Source organism: Tauraco erythrolophus, chromosome 4, assembly GCF_009769465.1.
Source record: "Tauraco erythrolophus isolate bTauEry1 chromosome 4, bTauEry1.pri, whole genome shotgun sequence".
Classification (NCBI taxonomy): domain Eukaryota; kingdom Metazoa; phylum Chordata; class Aves; order Musophagiformes; family Musophagidae; genus Tauraco; species Tauraco erythrolophus.
This window is the reverse complement of record NC_141468.1, coordinates 15,519,760-15,542,610: the sequence shown is the minus strand read 5'-3', so window position 1 is coordinate 15,542,610 and position 22,851 is coordinate 15,519,760.

Sequence of the window (22,851 nt, the reverse complement as noted above, 5' to 3'; positions counted from 1 at the left end):
TCTCCAGACTGAATGTTTTTTGAAGCTGTTGCAACAGTAAGCGAAAGTCTCCAGAGAGAATTTGCAGTTGTCAAGACAAATTAATTAAAAAAAAAAAGAAAGGATTGAGCAATTACATCTGACCACCTTGTGCCAAATTATGAAAGGAGAAATATATTGGGAAATTAGTCTGGAGCCCAGGGTGTGTCAGACAGTCCTACCCCTTTGTAGTCTTGACTTCTTCAAGTTCCTGTTCTCTTCCAGAAGGAAATTCTGAGAAAGGTGAGGAGATTTTTTGGGACGAGAGAGAAGATGGAGGGTAGGCTTGGAGATGCATCTCACATAACGTCAGCACGCTGAGAGTCACGAATTGAGTCTGCAGCTCTGGGCAGTCCTTGGAGAGGGACAGGGCTCTCCTGCGGTGACTCATTTCTTCATGGGATGGTTCCCAAGGTAGATGAATGCCATTGGCTCCCATGGGACTGCAGACACCTGGATGAGACCGGAGGCCTAAGTCTGAGATGGACAAAGTGAGGCTTGTGAATCCTGGACTTATAATTATCCTGCACAGAGCGATTAACAGCATGCATGGAGACATGAAGAGAGAAGCTCCTGCCCACGCATAGAAGATAATCTTCACCCTGAAATATCAAATTATTAGGCAGTTGCAGAGTAGTTGTTTGTAACAGGCTGTCAGTGATCTCGTCTGAGCACAGCTTGAGGACGGGTATTTTTAGTGCTGTTGAGGTGTGCAGTTGTGTACCAGGACTGCCACTATGGGAGATTCAAGTTGGCTTTGCAGAAGGTGGGTCTAAGATTTCACCCCCCAGCCCAGGAGGGCTCAGCAAGATAAACTCAACAGCTTAAGGGCTGACCAGTCTGGGCATAGGGATCCAAGGAGCAGGCCAGACTGGTGGGAAGGCATGAGCCAAGCTACACATGGCAGTCACCTTAGCTGCTCTTGTCAGTGAGGCTGTGCCTGGGGGAGCAGGTGAATTTTGACTGCAAATCCTGAGAAACAGGGTTAGAGCAGCTTAAAGAAAGCGCCTCATCAGAGCCTGACAATTTTCTTATTTCCAAAGGATCCTCCTTCAACTACACCTAAATATAACCCAGTGGCAGTGACAGGCTCTGAAACCCAGAATACGGACAGGCTTCAAGCTTCCCTTCCACCCTGCCTAATCCCTGGCTCAGGTGGCTTTCCTCTGGTTCGAATGTAGCTCCAAAAATGCAACATATGCCTGTGTGTTGGTGAGAAAGACAGGAGGAGAGCGACAGGCAGAGGGAAGAGAGACCTAGCCAAGGATGGAGCAAGTCATAGCTGTCATCCCTGTCAACTGCCAGTACCCATCTGGGCTGATGGGAACAGGGCTCCCTTGAGTGACAACTCTGCTGCCCATGCCTCACTACCAACAGCTTTTGGGTCCCTCAGCTGGACACCTTGGTGCTGGCACCATGGTACCTCCCGAGCAGGCATGACTGCCCCTCTCCTACCCTCACCCACAATGCAGCATGCCCTGAACAAGGGAGGAGGCTGTGTGTCTGCTCAAGGTGGGTACCAAAACACTGAGATGCAGTGATCAGATTGGGCTGAACAGTGGGCAGCGTTTTCCTCCATTTCAATATTTGCTCTGTGCCTGTTGAGAAAAGGATGATTTTAATCATAATGAACAAACACAGCAAAAAGCCTCCTATTCTTCCCCCTAAAGAGTTTTCTTTTACTGTGGAGCATCACAGAAACGCTCCTTCCTCCAGTGGTCCCTTTCCAGAGGGCTCATCAATTTGTCTTTTGTACTTGGTGATGTTTCTGGTGAGTTTGGGATGGGAGTCACGTCTCAAGACAGGTTTGCTGGCACGGGAGATCTAGTATGTTATTGAAAGGACTGGAGAGACACTGAAATGCTTTCATCAATAATGTCTTTCATGTGAAGTAGCTTCCTGCTCCACAGAGTTGTAGACTTGAGTCAAGCAAAATCAGTTACTTGTTGTTCATCCATTTTTATTTCCTCTGTGTGGTTTGCTGCAGTCTTTCTTTACCCAGATGGTCAAATAAATTGCTGTCACTAAACAGGAGTCCCTGAACAGTGATTCCTAAACTCTTCCTGTTCCTTAACTGTTTAATGAGAAAATATTTTACTTTCTTTATATTCTACACATTTGCTGGAGTTGTTTTTCAGTTTCTCTCCTGGAACACAGAGGATCCATTGGTATTTTTGTTTATTTTGCCAGCCTTCAAGCCGCGTGATTAGACTACTCAGACAGCTCCGCATCATCTTTTTTTAAAAACTGTTACGAACTTTGATCTGTACTTGTTTCCTGAGAACCTCTCTGAGGATCCAGCCATGTCAGTGGAGGTACCTCCATAAGGTCCTGGGCCAGAATATGTTTGGATTGTCGCTGTATACGCTTATGTTTTCTCATTGTGTTAATAACAGCTGATATCTAACTTTATTAGGTTTATATCTTCCAGGAATTTTCTTGCGCCGTGCTGGGTGATGGTAGAAGCCAATGTTGGCACATCTTTGGTCTGGGAAAACAAATCTTACTGATGTTGATACAAATCTCTACCTGTCCAGGCTTGGCCATCAGAGAGGGCAGAAGGCAGCACCCAGGGCAGTGCAGGCTGCGGGGGCTGCGAGCCAGCCCGAGCCCGGGGAGGGTCGCTCACCCATTTCAGTGTGGTGCTCAGGCTTTGCGTTGGTTTGAGCCTGCGTTTCTGTGCAGCAGGGAGAGAGTGGGAGTGTGGCCCTGGGAGAAAGCCAAGATATTGAAGCAGATTCTTGAAGGTGCCAGCCAGGATCTCTGCAGAAAGAAACTGCTACGATGGGGCTTATTTTAGTGCTGTGACTGAAACGGGGCTCTGCTCTTTTCTCAACAGACTGGATTTCTCCAAATGATTTCCCGATTAGTATAATGAGTTTTATCTCCAAACAGAAAGGAGGACAGCTGTGACAGTTCTCTGGCCATTCTGGCATGTTAAAATGACATTTCTGTGAATGAAATTTCCTGAAATAAATTGCTGATTTTTAATTATAACATAATAATTAAAACATCTATGAGAAGTTCAGTTTAAATGTCTCAGAAAACATCGTAAAAAATATCAATGCTGGTGAACTTTAAATGCTGCAGAATAATAAAAGCTTTTAATTTTGCTTTTCTTTGTGTGAAATGACTTTCCCTGTTCTTTGGCCAGCACCAAAACTGCGTGACCTGGGAGCACGACACAAATCCCACCTGCTTCCCTGCTGCACAAAGGCACATCCAAGGGTTTCCAAAAGTTTCCCAAACTTTCTGTTTGTAGAGACTTGTGCTGAGGGGAAAAGAAAATCTGATGAGAGGGGTGGGCCGGGTCTGGGAGTGGGGCTCACTGTGGAGGAGAAGGGTCCTGCAGTTGGAGGGCTTCATCCAGAGCACCTCTGAGGCGGGGGCTCACCAAGGCCAGGCTGTGGGTCCTTCACCCTGAGCACAAACTCCTCTCGGAGTCGTCAGCTGCTGTAATGTCGAGTCTTGATCAAGGCCTGCTAATGAGTTGTGAACATTGATCCCGTTTCTGCCCCTGTGAAAGTTACAGTTGCCAAGCTACATGTTTATGGGAAACCAAAAGATAAGGATCTGGGAAGCTTTAGTCTGAGGTTTCAAAACTGAGGCTTAACAATTACCTTACCCGAGCATGGTAATATTAATTAACTGGCTATATATTCTCTAGGCAAACAGGAAATACTTGGGGTTGTGCCTAAGAACCCCGACCATTTCCAAAGCTAGGAGATTACCACGGAAAAATTACTGAAATTCTCTCTATTGGATAAGGTGGTATTCAGCTAGAATAGACGCTGGATTTGGGAGTGTGCAAAGTCAGGGTCTAAGGAGAGGGCGAGGTTTTTGGTGACTACCACCTGTCATGGAAACTATCTTTTGACACTGTCCCGCATGACATTCTTCTCTCTAAACTAGAGAGGCATGGGTTTGATGGATGGACCCACTCGGTGGATAAGAATTGGCTCAATGGCCGCACTCAGAGCGTAGTGGTCAACGGCTCGATGTCCAAGTGGAGACCGGTCACGAGTGGCGTTCCCTCAGGGTCCGTGTTGGGCCCGGCCCTCTTCAACATCTTTGTCGGTGGCGTGGACAGTGGCATGGAGTGCACCCTCAGCAGTTCGCCGTGACACCAAGCTGGGTGGTGCCGTCGACACGCTGGAAGGGAGGGATGCCATCCTAGGGGACCTTGACAGGCTGGAGAGGTGGGCCTTGTCAACCTCATGAAGTACAACCAGGCCAAATGGCAAGGTCCTACATCTGGGTCATGGCAATCCCAGGCACAAATACAGACTGGGTGGTGAATGGATTGAGAGCAGCCCTGAGGAGAAGGACTTGGGAGTACTGGTGGACGAGAAGCTCAATATGAGCCGGCAATGTGCTCTTGCAGCCCAGAAGGACAACCGCATCCTGGGCTGCATCAAGAGGAGCGTGGCCAGCAGGTCGAGAGAGGTGATTCTCCCCCTCTACTCTGCCCTCGTGAGACCGACCTCACCTGGAGTATTGCATCCAGTTCTGGAGCCCCCAACATAAGAAGGACATGGACCAGCTGGAGAGGATCCAGAGGAGGGCCATGAAGATGATAAGAGGGCTGGAGCACCTTTCCTATGAGGACAGGCTGAAAGAGTTGGGGCTGTTCAGCCTGGAGAAGAGGAGGCTCCAGGGTGACCTTATAGCGGTCTTCCAGTACCTCAAGGGGGCCTACAAGAAAGATGGGGAGAGGCTGTTCAGGAGGGCCTGTTGTGATAGGACAAGGGGTAATGGTTTTAAAATAGAGGGAGGTAGATTCAGATTGGATATTAGGAAAAAATTTTTACCATGAGAGTTGTAGAACACTGGAACAGGTTGCCCAGAGAGGTGGTGGATGCTCCATCCCTGGAGACGTTCAAGGCCAGGTTGGACGAGGCCCTGAGCAACCTGATCTAGTTGGAGATATCCCTGTTCCTTGCAGGGGAGTTGGACTAGAATGACCTTTGAAGGTCCCTTCCAGCCCCTAACCATTCTATGATTCTATGATTCTATCTGATGTGCAGCAAGGAGCATGTTGGCTGCTCATGTTCCTGAGGGCATCATTTCAGTCATCTTCCTTCTCCAGCTGTTCTGCAGGATTGCTGCAATACCGATTTACAAAAGCTTTGGACAATATATAAGGATTTATTATTGCTATTAATTTATATTATTCCCTTAAAATTTTTTCTCAGTTGCTGTAGGAGCATTAAATGCACTCTTGCAAAAGAAAAAGAGGAGATTCCTTCCCTGAAGAGCTGTCAGCACAGAAGGCAGACTGTGGTTAGCAGTGCAGCAAAAAAAACCCTTCACAGAGAAGGAAGGGGTGGACTGAGTTAGGAAAGTGCCAGCTGGAAAGTGTGCAGGAAGGCAGACTGGTTGGCAGTAGCCCTGGATGACGGTAGTGGTACAGTGTCCTGATCGTGCACCTTCTCCTCTTGGTCAGAACGAGAAGGTGACAATCCGGCGTGTCCAGCAAGCCCTGCAGTTTCAGGCACATGAGCCTTGGCACTGCTGTGCGGATGAAACGGTGATGGCAATGAAAAGAGCATCACTCCTAGTGCTGCCATCCTCCTGTCTGTGGGAGCCCGTCACTGGAGGGAAGCTGTTGGCCCCCAACTCTTCCCACTTCCCCCTGGGGCCCTGCAGATGCAGGTGTTCCCCATCTGCTGTCCTCTGCACCCAGCATCACTTCATCTCCCCAATGCCACCTCGCAGTCACTTTCTGCTCCTTCCCACTGTCACATTTCCACATGCTGCTACACTCCCCACACATAGCTCCTCCTGGCAATGGCTCTGGTATGCAGTGCCCTCATGATGAGAGTAAATAAATAACCATCTGTAAGCATCTCAATACATTCGGTATTTTCTGGTCCTGTCCTTGAGCCTGTCTATATGAAGGCATGAATATAGAAGCCTTAACTGTATGAACTTTACTTGTAACCTGTGGGTCCTCTTGCTGGAGTGAGAAGACCATCAGTGGTCTGAAGGACGTTCTTTCCACAAGCTTCTGATTTCCAGTGGAGGCCTTTTCTAACACTCGCATGTGGCATTCATGTGATGCTGTAAATAGTCCACCTTATTCCCTCCTCTGGAAGGATCACATCACCCTCAGACAGTGTAAGATTGCCTACCAGGCTTAGGAGCCTTGATGGCTTCTTTCTCTCTTCCTCCCTACACCTGATTTGTGCACACAGTGGACAATGTTTCCATTAGTTTGGCTATTCCCACCAATGACTGTAAGGTATTCTTGTGTAAATGGCCACCTTTGCACACAAGGATGCACTGTAACAGCAAGAGACAGCAGGGTGATCTCAAGAAGCTACCAGCCTGGTGGAAAACACTAACAGGGAAGCGGATAAAAGCCCACCCCACCATCTCAACCAAAACCCTGTTTCACCAGGATTCCTCAAAACTCAGTCACCTCTTTCTTGGAGACAGTAATAGGTTAGAACAACCAATAGACAAAGAAGGACTAAGGTAGATTTGCTCGGAAAGGAAGCTCATCAACAAAAAAGAGGAGCTTAGACAAAGAGAGAAAGAGCCTGGTCTGACCAGTTACAGCAGCAGCATCGCTCCCCACCGCTGTGTGATAACACCTTTCACTCTACCCACAGCCTTTAGTATGAGGGTTAATGCACTGTCCTGCTGTGTAGCTCTGATAAAGGCTTCCAACCCTCCCACCCTAAACTAGTGATTTTTGTCCATTCTTCCTTCTCATTTCCACCATCAGTGTATGGCCCCGCAGTGGCTGCCAGGGCCAGGTCAGTGGTGGGAGCACGGGGGCCCTGCACTGGCTGCTCAGGGCTTCCAGGGCTCACTCAGGGTGGTGCCAAGAGCCCCTCGCCTCCGACAGACCCCCGTGGTGTCACCTTTTCAGTGCAGTACCGCCTGCGTTTGGTATCTGGCACAGACTGCGGCACCTCCTTGGTGCTTAAATATAATGATGGATTTCTGCTCTGGAGTGATAGCTTGTGTTGTGCGGCTGGGTTAATGTATGTCAGCTGTCATCGTCCTTGTCAGCTGTCTGCTGTCAGTGAGAGGCAGAGAAGTAAATCTGTGATGATGAATATCCCGGAGAGAACAGGGATTACATATTCGTCGTTTCAGACACTGAGAGATCTCCTCCTTTGGAGTCCTTTTCTAGTAGTCACGTCCTCTCCGATCACCCCAGCCCTGGGGAAGAGCAAAGGCTGCTCGGGTTTCTGAGACCACGGGGCAGAGGATTGCCACACAGCAAAGTCCTGGCAGCCGGGGCGACCTGGGCTGCTGCTTCAGTCCTGGCAAATTTAAAGATAAACAGAATCTTGAGGAAAAAGAAAAACCTCTTTTTTTTTTTTTCTGACACACCTTATGCATGCGGTTGTGCAGACCAGGGACAGGTGGCCTAGCACCTGTCCTTGGTCTGTCTCTGGGACAACACTGCTGAGCAGCCAGTGCCATGGACCAAGCATCTGTGGCAGTGTGGTGGCTCACTTCGTGTGGGCAACACTACGGAAAGCATCAGCCATGGTTGTAGTTAGGTAAATGGCGTTATCTCATGGTGTTGCCAAAGTGGTGGGTCAGCGAACCCTGGAGATGAGCTTGGTGATCATTCCTGCAGCCCCTGCAGAACTGTGTGTCCCTCCTCTTTCTTCTCTGAGGTGTTTCTCAAAACCCATTTCTAGCAAAGTCTCAGATTATTGATTGCTTGGAGACAGGAAAAAATGCAGTAATTCAGATTTCTTTGCTCTCCTGGGCTTTCCTGGTATTGCCTGCAGGAACTTCATATTGAAGGGATTTTCAGTGCAAAATACCAATTTGTTGAGACTGAAGTTTTCTCAAGTGCTTCTTATTTTTATCGCTTCAAAGGAGTTATTCTAGGGGGATGTGGGAAAATGAAAGAGAATGCTCTGATAAACAAGGTCTTGGCTACTTTGGAAACTGGCTCCTTACACTAACTACCTAGAGAACCAAATAAAATGAAAAACGTCTCCTTTTTGTTCCACACCAGGAGAGAAAGAAGACCCATCCTGTCAACACTGCTCATGAAATGAACTCCTTATTTTCCAGAAAGCCTTAATGAGCCACAAACCGTTTGCAAACCAGGGAGATGTACAAACACGAGCTTCTGAAAAGTCTGATTTCTTTCTTATTTACCTCACGTTTCCTGAGAGATAAGGGTTTTCTTTGTAATTATGAGGAACAGAAGGTGTTTTGTTTTGTTTGTTTGTTTATTTGTTTGTTTTGAGAGCTGAGATTCGAGAGCAACATGTGATTCAGGGTTGGAACTTGGGGAAAAAAAATAGCATGAGCAGTCATGACATTTCTGAAGTTGTAGGTAAGTGCACAGGCATTTCATCTTCATCCTTTCCTCCTCTTTATATAATCTAATCTCCTTCCTTTGCTGTGCTTTTTAGCTGGACAACAGACACATACAGTGTCTTCCATATAGGTACGTTCCTATATAGGTCTGTGGTTCCACTGACTCTGGTATCTGAGGATTCAGCAGCCAGACTCCAGCAGAGAACAAGTGTTGAGGCTTTGCAGGTGGATCTTGCTGCTTCCTATTATGTAAGGTGCCGAAATGAGTATTCATCTGCGCATTGCTAAGTAGCAGCATTTCTTTTTTTTTTTTTCATGCAGGGAAAGTATAGTTTGCGCTGCCTTGTTATATAAAAATAGCAGATTTTATGAGATGCATTTCTCTCAGGCCTCTCGGAATGGAATTTGTTCAGTAATAAGAGACCAAGGTGTTTTAATTGCTTGTTGTAGACTATTACCTGTTAAATTTGTCTGAAAGTGTGACACCAGCAAAAAACTTCTTTTCTGTTTTGCTTCTTTCTATTTTAGAGCTGTCAAATAACTTCAACATCTAAGGATAAAACATGACAGATGACTCAAATATGTGACAGGTCATAAAATATTGATTCTTCATGTTACATGCTAATGAAACACATGCCACCATTGGTAAATCTTCTTTAATTGGGATTCCTGACTTCTGATTGTTATAACCCCAGTTTAGGTTGCAGTATAGAATTACAAAGGAATGGGTTTGGTGCCAGAAAATGCTAAAGCCTGTAAATAAGGATTCAGTTTCACTTTTCTTAAACTAGTGCTTTTTATCTAGACTCCCAGCCATGTTTTCTGTTACAGTCTACATCTGCTGGGAACAATTTTGGACCTTTCTGGTGCCTCTTTGACTCAGTAGAGCCAACTCAACTCCTAAGATCATATGATCATGAGAAGCACTGTGGATCTATCAAGCACTTCCTACGGGGATTTTTTTCCTCCAACATAAGAACCTGCTCTTGATTATGTATGAAATAAATCATATTTACTAGATTATTTTCAGATTTTGGAATTTCCCTGATTAAGCTTATAATTTTCAGGCTTTTTAGGTCATTTTCAACTAGTAAAAACTCAGACCAGCTTTCTTGTCTGTCCTCCATGAAAACTGAGTCCTTTTTCACAAATGAAGGCAGCATTTGTTGGCTAGAGCTCAGTGTGTAAGATATTTTGGCCGCAAGGAGAAGATGCTGCTCTACTTGAACCTACCTTTCAAGCAAAATGATGGAAAATGATGTTTCAAAATTAGATTTCTAATTACTTTTGAGCAGGCGTTGTGTCTCATACAAGTTTAGGGGCCAGAAAAACCACAGTGCTTCTGCAGTGAAATGGTGGCAGCTGCCAATCTCCTGACTTGAGCGTGTACAGCAGACCCACGTCACATTTTCACTTCTGAAGCATTTCTCTGTCCATGACAGAAAAATTCTCGCAGGAAGTTACATCTTCCTCCTAAAAGGAGCCCTTTCTAGTGTGGTGGAGCACCCTTTTTAACAGTGTAACTGTGTGCTTTCGATGCAAAATTATCCAGGGCCAGAAGATCCCCAGTGCAAGGACTCATTGGAGACTGGCAGACATTAAGCCCTGAGAGCAGGAGGTCTTGGAGTCTGCCACAGTCTTTGCTGCTGTTGAAGGGGAGATCCCTGCTCTTCATAACTCCCATGCCTGAGAAACTCACTAGCCCACAGGTGCTGAACTGGGGCCCTGCTCCAGGTGGGATGGGTGGTGCAAAGAAGAAAATGTACTTTAGGTTATTTTATTGGAAACTGAAGGACATACCCTATGTGGCTTGAGAGGATGGACAAGCTCTTCCACGATGCACCATGAAACTATTCCAGGGCAGCTTGGAAGGTTATCTGTTTTCCACACATATAAGCCAGTCTACTAAGAGACTTAAACCATCCCTGCAAATCTTGTCTCTAGAATTCACCATTGGGGCTACAATCTGAAAATGCTATTTAGCTATGAAAATATGCTATGAATATTTGCTATGAAAATAAATGCAAAACCTGTTGGAAAGACATACACTTAGAACTGTGATCAGTGATTGGCTGTCCAGCTGAAGGACTGCATTTATTAGAGTTTCATGGGAATCCATCTTAGGTCTCATGTTAAAATATTTTCATTAACCACTTGGATAATGGAATGAAGGATCTCTAATGGAATAGAGGATGTCTTCTTTCATTTGCAGGACACAGTTACCCAGGAGGGGCTGCAAGTGTGTTGTAGGGCAGAATTAGTATCCAACATTTATAATGAATTAGAGAAATGGCCTGGAAAACAAAAAAGGACTCAATTCAATAGCAGTATGCGCATGAGCAGAAGAAGGAGTTGTACAAAGTATAAGTTAGGGACTAACTAACTGGACATGAGTCCATGAGGCCCTTCTGTTGTGCAAAAAGACAAATGCCCTACCATGGTGTGCAAGCAGGAATATTACCTGCCAACATGTGCAAAGTGACCCTACCAGGCTGCTCAGCAAGGCCTTGCTGCATGGTTGGCTTTCTGGCACTAGACTGTAAGAGGGAAGCGGACCTACTGGGTAATGACAAGAGCAGAGCCACAAGAGTGATCAGAAGCCTTGGAAATCTTAATGTAAGAGAAAATATGGGCAATGGAGCTGTTTAGTCTAGAAGAAAGGAGACTTACCAGATATAACACTCTTAACTATGAAAAAGTTGCTGCAAAGAGAAGGAAATAAATCATTCTCTCTGGGGATGTGACAAGTAATGGGCATAAAGTGCATCCAGGGAAATTCCACTTAGACATTAGGAAAAGCCTGTCTAGGACAAAGCCCGTTGGCCCATGGAAGCAGCTGCTGAGAGAGGAGGAGTGGGAGTCAGTGATGCTGGGGGCCTCACAGTTGTCTCCCCACCAAAGTGTCCTCACTCCCTGCAGCCTGGAGTGGCTGGGGGCACATAAAAAACCCGTATTGCACCCACAGACATCCAACAGGGAGAGAGAAAAAGAAAAAGGCACCGTCTCCACCTTATACCACTTGCCTCCGTAGGAGGTATGACAGCCCCTTGGGGGCGCTGGACCGCAGAGGCCATTTGTAAGCTCAGGTGACAAGTGGTGACTTGCTGCCCACAATTTTCCCGGTTGGATGGACTAAATTTTATGGGGACATGATGCCTTCTCTCCAAATGACTTACACAGAGGGCATGTCCACTGATCAGGGAAAGAAAGATTCCCCAGCCCTTATTTCTGTGCCAAGTGTACTGTCTATTTTTAACAGCAGGCTGCCATTAGCATTTGTTTGCTAAAAATAACCATATTTCAAATGCAATTCATTACGCAGCACATTAGGGTAAAGGCAATTTATGCTTCAGTCAAGAAGAAATATTTTTTAGAGATAAATTGGTTCATGCAAATATCCATGTTTTGCACTCAGTGCTTGTGGTAGCAGCGGAGATGGTGCTCTGATTTCAGTCGATTGATGGGATAGATCACAAAATTCAGGAAGCTGTTGAGCAGCTTGGTGCAACATCTTATTTTAACTTAATTGAAAACATGATCACAATTATGTAAGAGAAAAATAAAATAAAAAAGAGATGAGGGTTGTTAGAAACAGATCTCCCTTATAGCTGCAGTGTAGCAGAACTGTAACAAATGAGCAGACGTGGTTTTTGTGGAGGGGGTATTCTTTTTTATATTGACCATAACAGCTTCCTAAAACCTAAACATCATCGCTTCCTGCTCACAGAACCGGGGAATAGTACAAGGGCATAATTTTGAATCTGAAAATATCAGTGTATAGGGATTTTGAAGTGGTTTTAGATGAGCTGCTGAGCCAGGAGCTGGACAGTGATCTCTGCTGAACCTGTCCTTCATGAATCTCCTAATCTCTTTTTGATTTTTTAAAACATAAGTTTAGCTTCCAAAATGTTGTGTAAAAATAAAGTACTTCAAGGAAAACTTTCTAGTTTTGATGGCACTCTTAGCAGGAGGATTTCTAGGGCATGTAGGGAATTACTGCTCTGAACCAAGGTTCGCAAGTAGGAACCGAACCTGAGCCTCGCGTGCCTCTCAGGAAAGCCCTTCTCTCCTTCCCGTTGTAATTCAGAACGAAAATAACGTACCATAAAGAAATAACAAACCATAAAAATATAAAACCGGCTCAGAGTCTTCAGGATATTTGGGTGAAAAGCAAAGGTTTCGTTTCCAGCCGGTGCTAAGGCGCAGGGGGATGCGGGTCCTGCAGAGCCGGGGCGGTCCGATGTTCCCCACTAGAGGGGAGTGCTGGACCTAAACTTACCAGCTCGCTCACAGCGATACTCGTTATTTCGAAATCAGAGGCATCACTAACAAAATTAATGAATGTTACTTGTAATTTAATTCAAAACAATGCAAAATTAGAATATGCCAGAATCCGTTATTAAATCTTCAAAATCCAAAAGTAATAACTTCTTGGGTTTAGGATCCTTCGGTAAACAATATTTTGAAGTTACCAGGATTAAAATCTACTAGTTTATCTAAATTTTTTTTTTCTGTATATTGTTTTGCAATGCACAGATGAAATACTTTAAATTAAAACACAGTTTGTGTAACCTCAGAAATTGTATCTAGAAAACGCTCCTGATGCTTTGCAGTCATTTGTGTTATATCTGCAAACACCAACACTTTGCTGTCCCAAAATAGTTTGGTGGCAGGATCCTTAGCTAATCGCAAACACCTGAAACAAAATGCGAAGAGGCAGGTAAGAGCCCAGGTGTGCTTCCCACCTCGGACGTGCTGCTGGGGGAACGCTACAGCTGGAGGGACAAAGAAGGCTCAGAACATGGCAGGAAAGAAATCTCTGTTTTCTTCTCATGGCCTCTTAACTATACAGTTTTGTCACTTTAGCAGTTCCTAGGTGCCCGTTTCACCAGAAACATCCACTGAAGTAACACAAGTTAAAGCATGTCTGTAGCTTTTGAGGTTTTAGACTCCAAGGATGGGGAATGTGTCAGCACTGGTGCCTGCAGACAAGGGAGCTGGTTTTGGGACAGGTGCTCTAAGACTCGGGTTTGAAGCTGGCTGCTCCTGCCTCTAGGCTTTATTTTACAGAGTTTTGTGCCTGTTGTGTCTTATGCTGTCCCTGGGCAACACCAAAACGAGTCTGGTTCTGTCTTCTTTGCTGGCCTCCCATCAGGTATTTATACACACTGATAAGGTTGACCTTGAGCCTTCTCTATTCCAGGTTGAGCAACTCCAGCTCTCTCAGCCTTTCCTCATAGGAGAGATGTTCCAGTCCCTTCATCATCTTAGTGGCCCTTCGTTGGGCTCTCTCCAGTATGCGCACATCTCTTCTGCACTGAGGAACCCTACACAGGATACAGCACCCCAGGAGTGGCCTCACCAGTGCTTTGCCACAGGACACATTACTGGCTCATGGTCAGTTTGGTGTCCACTAGGATCCCACATCCTTTCCTGCCAAGCTGCTTTCCATCTGAGTGGCCCCCCCAGCATATACTGGTGCATGCGATTGTTCCTCCGCAAGTGCAGGACTTGGGGTTTCCCTGTGTTGAACATCATGAAGTTCTTGTCCACCCATTTCTCCAGCCTGTTGAGGTCCCTCTGAATAGCAGTGCAACCCTCTGGTGCATGAACCATTTCTCCCAATCTTTTATCTGCCCCATCATCCAGCTGGACTCTATGCCACTGATCACAGCTGTTTAACACGGGCAGTTCAATCAGTTTTCATTTCACCTCACTGTCTACTTATGTAGTCCACACTTCATCAGCTTGTCTGTGTTAAGAGCCCTGCTAAAGTCAAGATAAACATGTCCACTGCTTTCCCCTTCACCACTGAACCAGTCATGTTGCCGTCCAAGGTTTGCCAGGCTTGTTTTCCCCTTTGTAAGTCCACACTGACTACTTCCAATCACCTTCTCATCTTCTGTGTTTGGAAATGATTTCCAGGATTATTTGCTCCATCACCTCTCCAGGGACTGAGGTAACACTGCCATGTGTATTGCACCCCACATCCTCCTCCTTGGAGACAGAAGTGACAGTGAATGTCTTGTCTATGGTGTGCCCAAAATGATTGAAATTTTTTGATGACTTTTTTGATTCAGTCACTGAATAAAAAAATAATTTCCATGGTCATCTTCTTATTATGGGAATGGCAATATTTACAAGTGCCCTTGCCAGCAAGCGTTTTCCTTGACGGCTCCCTCCGTCCCCCAACTCTTCTTTCCTGCTGTCCTCTTTCAGGGACCATGACCAGGACACCAGCCCAGGGCAAGAGAATCACTGAGGTGTCTCCTCACATGCTTGGCTGACTCCAGAGAACTGAACCTTTGCCACAAGTGTGTTCAGCTGCTATGAAGAGGGAATGCAGTGGGAGATGAGAGTGGCACAGAGGATGGAGTGGGAAGTATCAAGATCTTTTAAAGCTGCCTGCTCTTAATTGATTTTTGATCCTGACAAAACTTTTATGGGCTCAACTGAATGGCAGGGCACTGCTGATGGTGTCCCTGGGCAGAGCAGCTCCCAAGGGTGCTGTGGCGCAAGGCATCCATATGGATTGTAGGCCTGAAAAACATGAGTTTTGCCATTTCAAAGGTTTTTTTTCTTCCTTTTTTCCCTTGCTTTCAGCTCAGGGTCACCCCTCCTGTCAGAAGCGTCTCCTTCCTCCCTTTTCCCCCATGGCCAACAGCATCCTGACTTGTATCAGAAATAGCGCGGCCAGCAGGACTAGGGAAGTGATTGTCCCCCGGTACTCGGCGCTGGTGAGGCTGCACCTCAAATACTGTGTTCAGTGTTGGGCCCCTCACTACAAGAAAGACACTGAGATGCTGCAGTGTGTCCAAAGAAGAGCAACGGAGCTGCTTCAGGGTCTAGAGCACAAGCCTTATGAGGAGTGGCTGAGGGAACTGGGGTTGTTTAGCCTGGAGAAAAGGAGTCTGAGGGGAGACCTTATTGCTCTCTACAACTACAACTGAAAGGAGGCTGTAGCGAGGTGGGTGTTGGTCTCTTCTCTCAAGTAACAAGTGATAGGACAAGAGGAAATGTCATCAAGTTGCATCAGGATTTAGATTGTATATTAGGAAAAATTTCTTGACTGAAAAGGTTTTGAGGCATTAGAACGGATCACCCAGAGAAATGGTGGAGTCACCATCCCTGGAGGTATTTAAAAGAAGTGTAGACATGGAACTTAGGGACATGGTTTAGTGGTGGACATGGCAGTGTTAGGTTTATGGTTGGACTCAATGATCTTCAGGGTTTTTTCCAACCTAAATGATTCTATGACACTGATTCTTTGCCCCCTACACAGGTGACAGGTACTTTTCTCCCATTATTAAGGTTTTCTCTTCCTATACTTCTGTCTGTCTGTCCTCCTCTGTTCTTTGCTGCTTTTCATTCTCTTCTTTTTTATTCCAAGAAGAGAAAAGGAGGGAGCACTGGCATCCCAATTCTTTATATGTAAATATTTTCTCTACTTTTGCCCTGATTTAGCAAATTTGGAGTCCTGCAGGAGCAGGCAACGGAGTCCCTTCTATTCCCATCAGGCATCCTCGCAGCTTCATTCCTGGCTAGCAAAGCAGTTTACAAGACTGAATGAAAACTGACATTCTTTTATCCCTGCTGCAAAACTTGTTTCATAATTGTGAGCCCTATTCTAAAATGTATATGCAGCCTTAATCCTCCTAATATGTAGGGTTTAATATGTATAAAAAGCCTGCTATGTACATCATCTCAGCACAGAATTTCAATTGCTAGAAAGGCTGAGAATGAATTAAAAGGAAGCGCTGTGCATGGCAATGAGCTCATTTTGACAGACTGAATTAATTTTAAATAATAAGGAAGTAATTTCCATCTCACTAAATGCCTGCATTTTTCTGCAAAAATAAAACACTATAGTCAGAAAGATACTCTTGAGAAATGTCTCTCATAGAGATAAGTAAACCAGATAGCAATTAAAAAAGTAAATAAGTCATAATTACAATAATAAAAGGTAGTATTAAGTATTAATGCACTTCAAGCCCAGTTGCTTTGATTGAGTTCTGCTTTATCTCATTAGCTTTATAATCAGAAAAATATCATTATCTGAAGATACATAGATTTAAGCACAGACAAATACCTACAGCAGTTAGCTATGGCTGTTGTGGGGATGTGGTCACAACTGCCTGATGCAGAAGACAAGACCATGAGGAAAGAAAGGCATGGGAAGATGTAGAGGAACAGATCCCTACACCACTACTGCTACTGTCCTCCACCATCCCAAGACTTAGAGGCTTAAAAATGAGGTGTTCTCTGCATAGTCATGTGGGAGATGTGGCTTGCTTTTGTTGAAGCATGACCAAAAGAAGCGACAGTGCTTCCTGTGAGAACCAAGATCTTGTAATACTCATCAGGAAACTGAAAGGCTGATGTTCAGCTCTCTCCTCCAGAAGGGAGGATTCCCTCCTGTACCCCAGGCCAGCCGGGAGAGTTTTCCCACTACCAGGCTGAGAGCACAACAGGGCACATGGCATTGGAGGGATGAAGGTTTACACCAGAGTCTCTGGGTCCACTGGTTGGCACTGGAGCCTCTAGGTCCAGCCTTAACCTCAACCATAGTCTATTTAATGAACTACGCAGCAGCAGACCCTTGTAGATCCAAGACCAGTGCTCCCATGCCCCAGGAGAGGGCTGTAACCACTAGACACCCTCCACATCTCTCCTTGAATGCTGAATTATTTTCTGCACAGCACCAGCAAGGATATCTAGTTCACAGATGTCTGTGTTTGTGTGCGTTCCCCTCTTCTCTAGCATAGCCTGTGGGCTGGGGAGTAGGGCTCTCTCCTGGGATCTGGACAAAACAACCCCCTTTTTATCCAGCAGTGTAGTGGTCTGAACATCCACCCAGGATCTGGGAGATCCTGGTTCAGCTCTAATCCTTGCACTAGCTGCTTGACTGCAAAGTCTTCTATCAAATGCAGCTTCTTTTGTCCTGTAAGTGAAACTGGGAGAAAGGGAATAAAAAAGCAAGATCAAGGGTGACATTGTAGCTGGTGACGGGGGCACTAAGCTGTTGAAAAGGTGATCTGACTTCTACTCTCTGCTCCCATTAATATTTAATAGTCATTAAATAAAAAGTCAGGGATGTGTAGGATTAACTACAGGTCAGCATCCTCATACTTATATCTGAATGAATGAGATGGTGTTAATGTGGATGGAAATAAGCTATTAGCAATGAGCACGGCCAGGATGTCAGTAACAGGCATAAATTTAAATGATTTAAACACTATCCTTGAGAAGGCAAAACAATGAAATGGCTGCACCAGTACCGAGACCCGCACAAACCCTGCACCAGTGCCGAAACCTCCTCCAGCGCAGATGCCTACTGAGATCTGAAATGTTTGGCAGAAATCAGCCCTCTCTCTCTGTGGATTTGCTCAAGGGACTTGTGAGAGACTGACACTGCTGATCACTGGGAAAACAGCTGTAAACAGCCTTTGATGCGCTGATCACAAACCAGCAGCCTCTGAAGGGCGCTGTAACTGAGTCACCTGCATCACCAGGAGAGGAGGTGAGTGTCTTGTGCAGGGGGGCGCTGGGCTCCCGCTGCACCAAGGCATCAGGCTCATTTGTAGTTTGTAGAGTTTGAGTGGCTGATGGCCACCGAGGCACAGAAGAGCCACAGCCTGAGTTCTCCTCCGCTGTGGTTCCTGTTTCAGGCATAATTTGGGAATGTCACTAATTGCAGCTGTCAGTGCAAGATTTCCTTGTCCTTTCCATGCTCATTAAAATGAAAAGCAGTTTTGCCCCAAGCAACCTTTCCACATCTGGAGGAACCACATGTGAAGACTGACCAGCAGCTTGTCCCCTAGTCCCTCAGCGGAGAGAGGTGGGCTTCTTTGCTGTGCTCCCTTGGGCAAGGAGGGCTTCCCACCAGCTGCACGGTCTCCCTGTGCTGATGAACAGAGAGGAGGAGGATAGTCCTCCATGGAGGGATGCCTGCTGGATTTGACCAGACAACTCAGCTCTCAAGCAGCTTCTTTTCCCACAGTTGCTAAGAAACCAAAACAGTCATCTCAGCTTCTGAAACAACTGTTTAGTATGTTTTTCCCCCGTTTGTCTCATTCTGGGTAAAAAGAGCTTCAAGCCTTGCAGGGCTTTCCCTCTGCTCCTTGTGATGAAGAGCAGGGTGAGCACAATGCTGGGGAGGACAGTTTGTCCTTGGTAGCTTTTGCAGTAGCACTCCAATTGCACAGGTTGCTTCCGTATGTGCCATCAGGAAGTTCCCTGCATTAAACTGTCTGCAGGAGCCTCAGAGACACTTATCCACAGGTGGTACTGAAGAGCTCCTTCAGTTGCCCCTTACAGCCATTGTTGTCACATCCACCCGAGTTGCAGCAGCTCCAGATGTGACTCTGATGAAACCTATTGTCCAGCTCCTACCTTACATTAGTGTTTCAAACGACAATCCTCTGTTTATCCCTTTGCAGGCCAGGCTCTGGCTGGCATCTCGCCCAGGGCCATCGGCAGGGTGCCCGGGAACAAGGACAGTGCCGATTGCCCCGCAGGATTTTGGCTCTCCTTGCTGGAGTGCCATGAGGGAAGGGACCATATGGGCACCCCCATGGTTGAGAGCTGGGCAGCCAAGGAGCCGGAGAGGAATAAAACCCCACATGAGGTTATACCTGCCAGGAGTATCACCCAGGAGAAAACTCCCATCCATGTTCAGCTGCAATAACAGAAATTAATGAGAAAATGGACTTGGGCAAAGGGCAGGGAGCTCATCCCTGGTCAAGGTGGAAGTAGGTTTCCAGATCCTCTTTTGTAGTAGCAGCACAAGGCAATTGCCTCTGGTTGAATGGGACTGGAAGGCTGATAAAAAAAACCTCAGGGAATAACCTTCCCTGCATAAATGACGCTCAGAACTTCGCTGTTTTATTTCTCTGTCATGTAAAGATTTTTCAAAGTTCAGCTGCATGTTCACAATTAATAATAGGTCCAACTCAGCAGAGACTTGTAGTGTCTTGGAAATGTTACCTATCAAGATACACAAATGAAGGTAAAACAACCTCAAAATATTAACTACTTTGTGTGTTTGCTAACAACGCTGCGCTGACCGCGAGGGCTGGATTGCCATTCCCAGCACAACGCCTGTAAGTTCTGCTGATTCCCTGGTGGGCTCGGGTTGTTTTTGTTAAGTGGTTACGTGTTGCGTTTCCCTCATGCCAAACCTCCTGTTTTCTGATGGAGCTGTGGCTCTGATAGAAAGTTACAATCCTTTTTTTTCCTGCAGCCTTGGTGGAAACTGGTTGATGTATCGCTCATATATTTTGTAACTCTGGTAAATAAACCTGGATGTTGTGCATGTTAGTGAAATGGAGATCTCTGCTGCGTGAGAAAGAAGTGACACAGTGCTGGGGAGGAAGAGTGACCTGGGCTGAGCGTTTGAACTAAGGATGTTCTGCTGACCCAGCAGCCCTGGGAGCTTCTGCTCTGTGATGGGGTGGCCTGACAAGGTTTTCCTGTAATGGTATAAATACTGTAATGAGATAAATACATGGCTGGTGGGAGCATAAGGGCATGCAAATGGCCAGGTCCACGGCAACTGGAGGATCCAGGGTCGCAGTGCTCCTCAGAGAACAGGAGTTTCCCAGGAACAGGCAGGTGGGAAAACAGTTCGCCCCTTTTATGTGTAAGATCAGACCTGAAGTCCACTCAGCCCATGTGTTTTTGCTGGCAGTGGCCAGCAGTGGGCACAGAGGGCAAAGCAGAAGGACAGGAAAAGCTAGATGGATGTTTTCCCAGAATATTATACCGTCTTCCAACAATTTGCAGCACGGGGCCCTTGGTAACCCAACAGGTATCATTGCATGTAAAGGCCTTGCAAGTCTGTCTTCCATGAATATATCCAGCTGTTCTGTGAACTCTTTCAACACATACTGTCTCAGAGGGGCAACTATGGGCAAGTGAAGTCCAGGTCACACAGGTCATTGCTGCCTGCCTGGTCTGAACCCACAGCCGAAGGCACCGTGTCAACCACTCAAACACCATCCTCTCCTGAGGGTGAGTCAGCATTGACCTCACTTCAAGCTCCCCAGCAGACAACGTTCACCCAGTCAGTCATTAATTTTTTAAGTGGTGTGTATGGCTTCAGATTTAAAAGGGAAAAAAGGCAGGTTCCTCAATCCCAACAGCATGGCTTACAGCGATCCTGTGTGTGCCCCACGCTAAAGCAGAGGGACACTTTCTGTGCACCATGGAAACAGTTTGCTGCACGTTCTGGTAGTGTCATGGAAGGTGAGGAAAAATAGGAACATGAGGATTTCTGATTAGCTGGATAAATGGCCAAGTTATCTAATTGGGTTCCTCCAGACAGCTGCTATCCTTCGCAAGAAACATGACTGTATTATTCTATAATGGCACAGTGTTCAGCAAATCCTGCCAAAGGAATATATGGTCCCTGTTTTTTTTATTCCTTTGAGCAAAATACTCTTTTTTTTTTCCAAGATGTTTCTATCAGAAAACGTTTAAAAACATATTTGACTGACTGACTGAGTTTACTGTTCCTGAAAAGAGGCTCTTTTCAGCAATGGGTCTTCAGGATGCTCTAATTAGAAAAGCCGTTCCTACTCATCGGGCAGTAAGAGGACTCTGCACCTCACTAGGATGTAGTGCATTCAGCCAAACTGGATGATTTTTTGTGTTAAATTTTCTACCTGGGAAGTGACATGAGCTATTTACTGCACTGATACGAATCCACAGGCCAGCACCAGCAAGTTGCTATCTGGTTCACAGGCTTTTCAAGGGAGTCTGAGTGCAACCTGTGCTTCTGTTCATGCAGGTAGCCTATAAATATTGCCCGTTGCCTTTCACATGACATGCTCATCAAAGGTTATGTGAAGGAGGCAGTTTTTGTAGGACTCAGTAAACTTTACCATTGTCAGTGACAGAGCTGCCGTTAAAGCTGTGCTCTTTTTTAAGTCTCTGACCCAAGATCATGGAGAGACATTTATTATTAGGGCTTGTAAACTACAAATTAATTAAATTCTAACATGTGAATGGAGCATCATAATATTTTATGCAAGCTATAATTAATTGGACATAAAATGTACAAGCAATGCAGTTAAGTAACGCCTTGCACATATTTTGCAATGTTACTGAAAACCTCTTACAAATGATTTGACAATCTTTGCTGCAGGACACAATGTCCATCATAGCTGACATTGGCAAAATGGGAATAGCCCTTTCAAACCCTTTAATTTTGGATGTAATTTTTGTGGCATCTTCATCTTTCAAAGAAAAAATAAAAGCCCGAATATCCAGGCTTTAAAAACTCAACCCTCTAAGTCTAGTCCAGGGCACCCAAAATCGCCAGCCACCTGCAAGTACTCTGAGTCACAAACTCGAATGAATTACTCTTGTGCATGCTTCCTTAAATCATCAGTATAAAATAGCTGTACTCTTTTTTGTTTATTGACTTCAATATGTAATTGAGAAGACTGTTTGCCACTCTACAGTGATCTATTTAATCACAACTAATTCTTGATATTTAGAAATCTTTGTGGCATCTCTGATCTTTCTAATCTGTTATGAACGTTGTCTTTAAGAAAACTGAAAACACACATATTAATTACAAACTAGTTCAGAGGTGGCTGCTGTCAGGCAAATCATCTTTTGTAAATGACAGAGCTGAAATAAGCTGCTCAGGGAAATTGTGTGGGTTACAGTAAATATTTTAAAGCTATATCCAGCTCAAGCACCATGTACAAGGTAGACATGAATGAATGTCCTCTGGATGGCGGGTAGTATGCTAAACTCTACTCAATAGAGTCTACTCAGACAGCGTTTTGTCATCATACTGTTACTTTCCTTTATTTTTTCCCCTGAGGAAAAAGAAAACTCTGGACATAGACATCCTGAGACACTTTCCCTGACCATATCTCATTCATAAATTTCTTCTTACTTTCCAGAGAGATCTTTTCCTCAGTACAATTTTAATGTAATGCCAGGTCTTTTACAGGCATTTAAAACACTCTCCATTCCTAATGATTTAGAACAGAGAGAGGAAACATGCAGCAGCTATGTCTCTTGCAAAAAAAGGATGTTTTCAACTCAGGATGAGCTGTAGGTCACCTCCTACAAAAACAAATGGCAGATGATTCTATGATTCTATGAAGACTGACTCTGGTTTACTCTGAGGTAAACTCAAGAACTCAAGCAAAGCTAACGTGGGCAGGAACACGGTGTTGATTTCTCCTCCAGCTACCCTGCACATACTTTGTCTCTGTGGAGGACTACAGAGCAAGAGGGCTATTGTGTTTGTCTTGTCAAGGGCAATACCTCAACGCCAGAGGCAGGAGTAGAGGGGAGACCAAAGGATGACTTGAAAATAGCACAAGACGAGTCTGATTTCCTGAAAATGGCTCAAACCTATGAAAAACTTGAAGATTGGTATGGTTTGAAAGTCTCTCTGGTGGCACTGTGGGAGAAGGTTTTTTTGTTGCAGGAGAGAGAAGGAGGCGCTGTGAAGAGGAAAGGGAAATGGGTAGTCTGGAGGAAAGGAGATAAACAGGAAAAGCC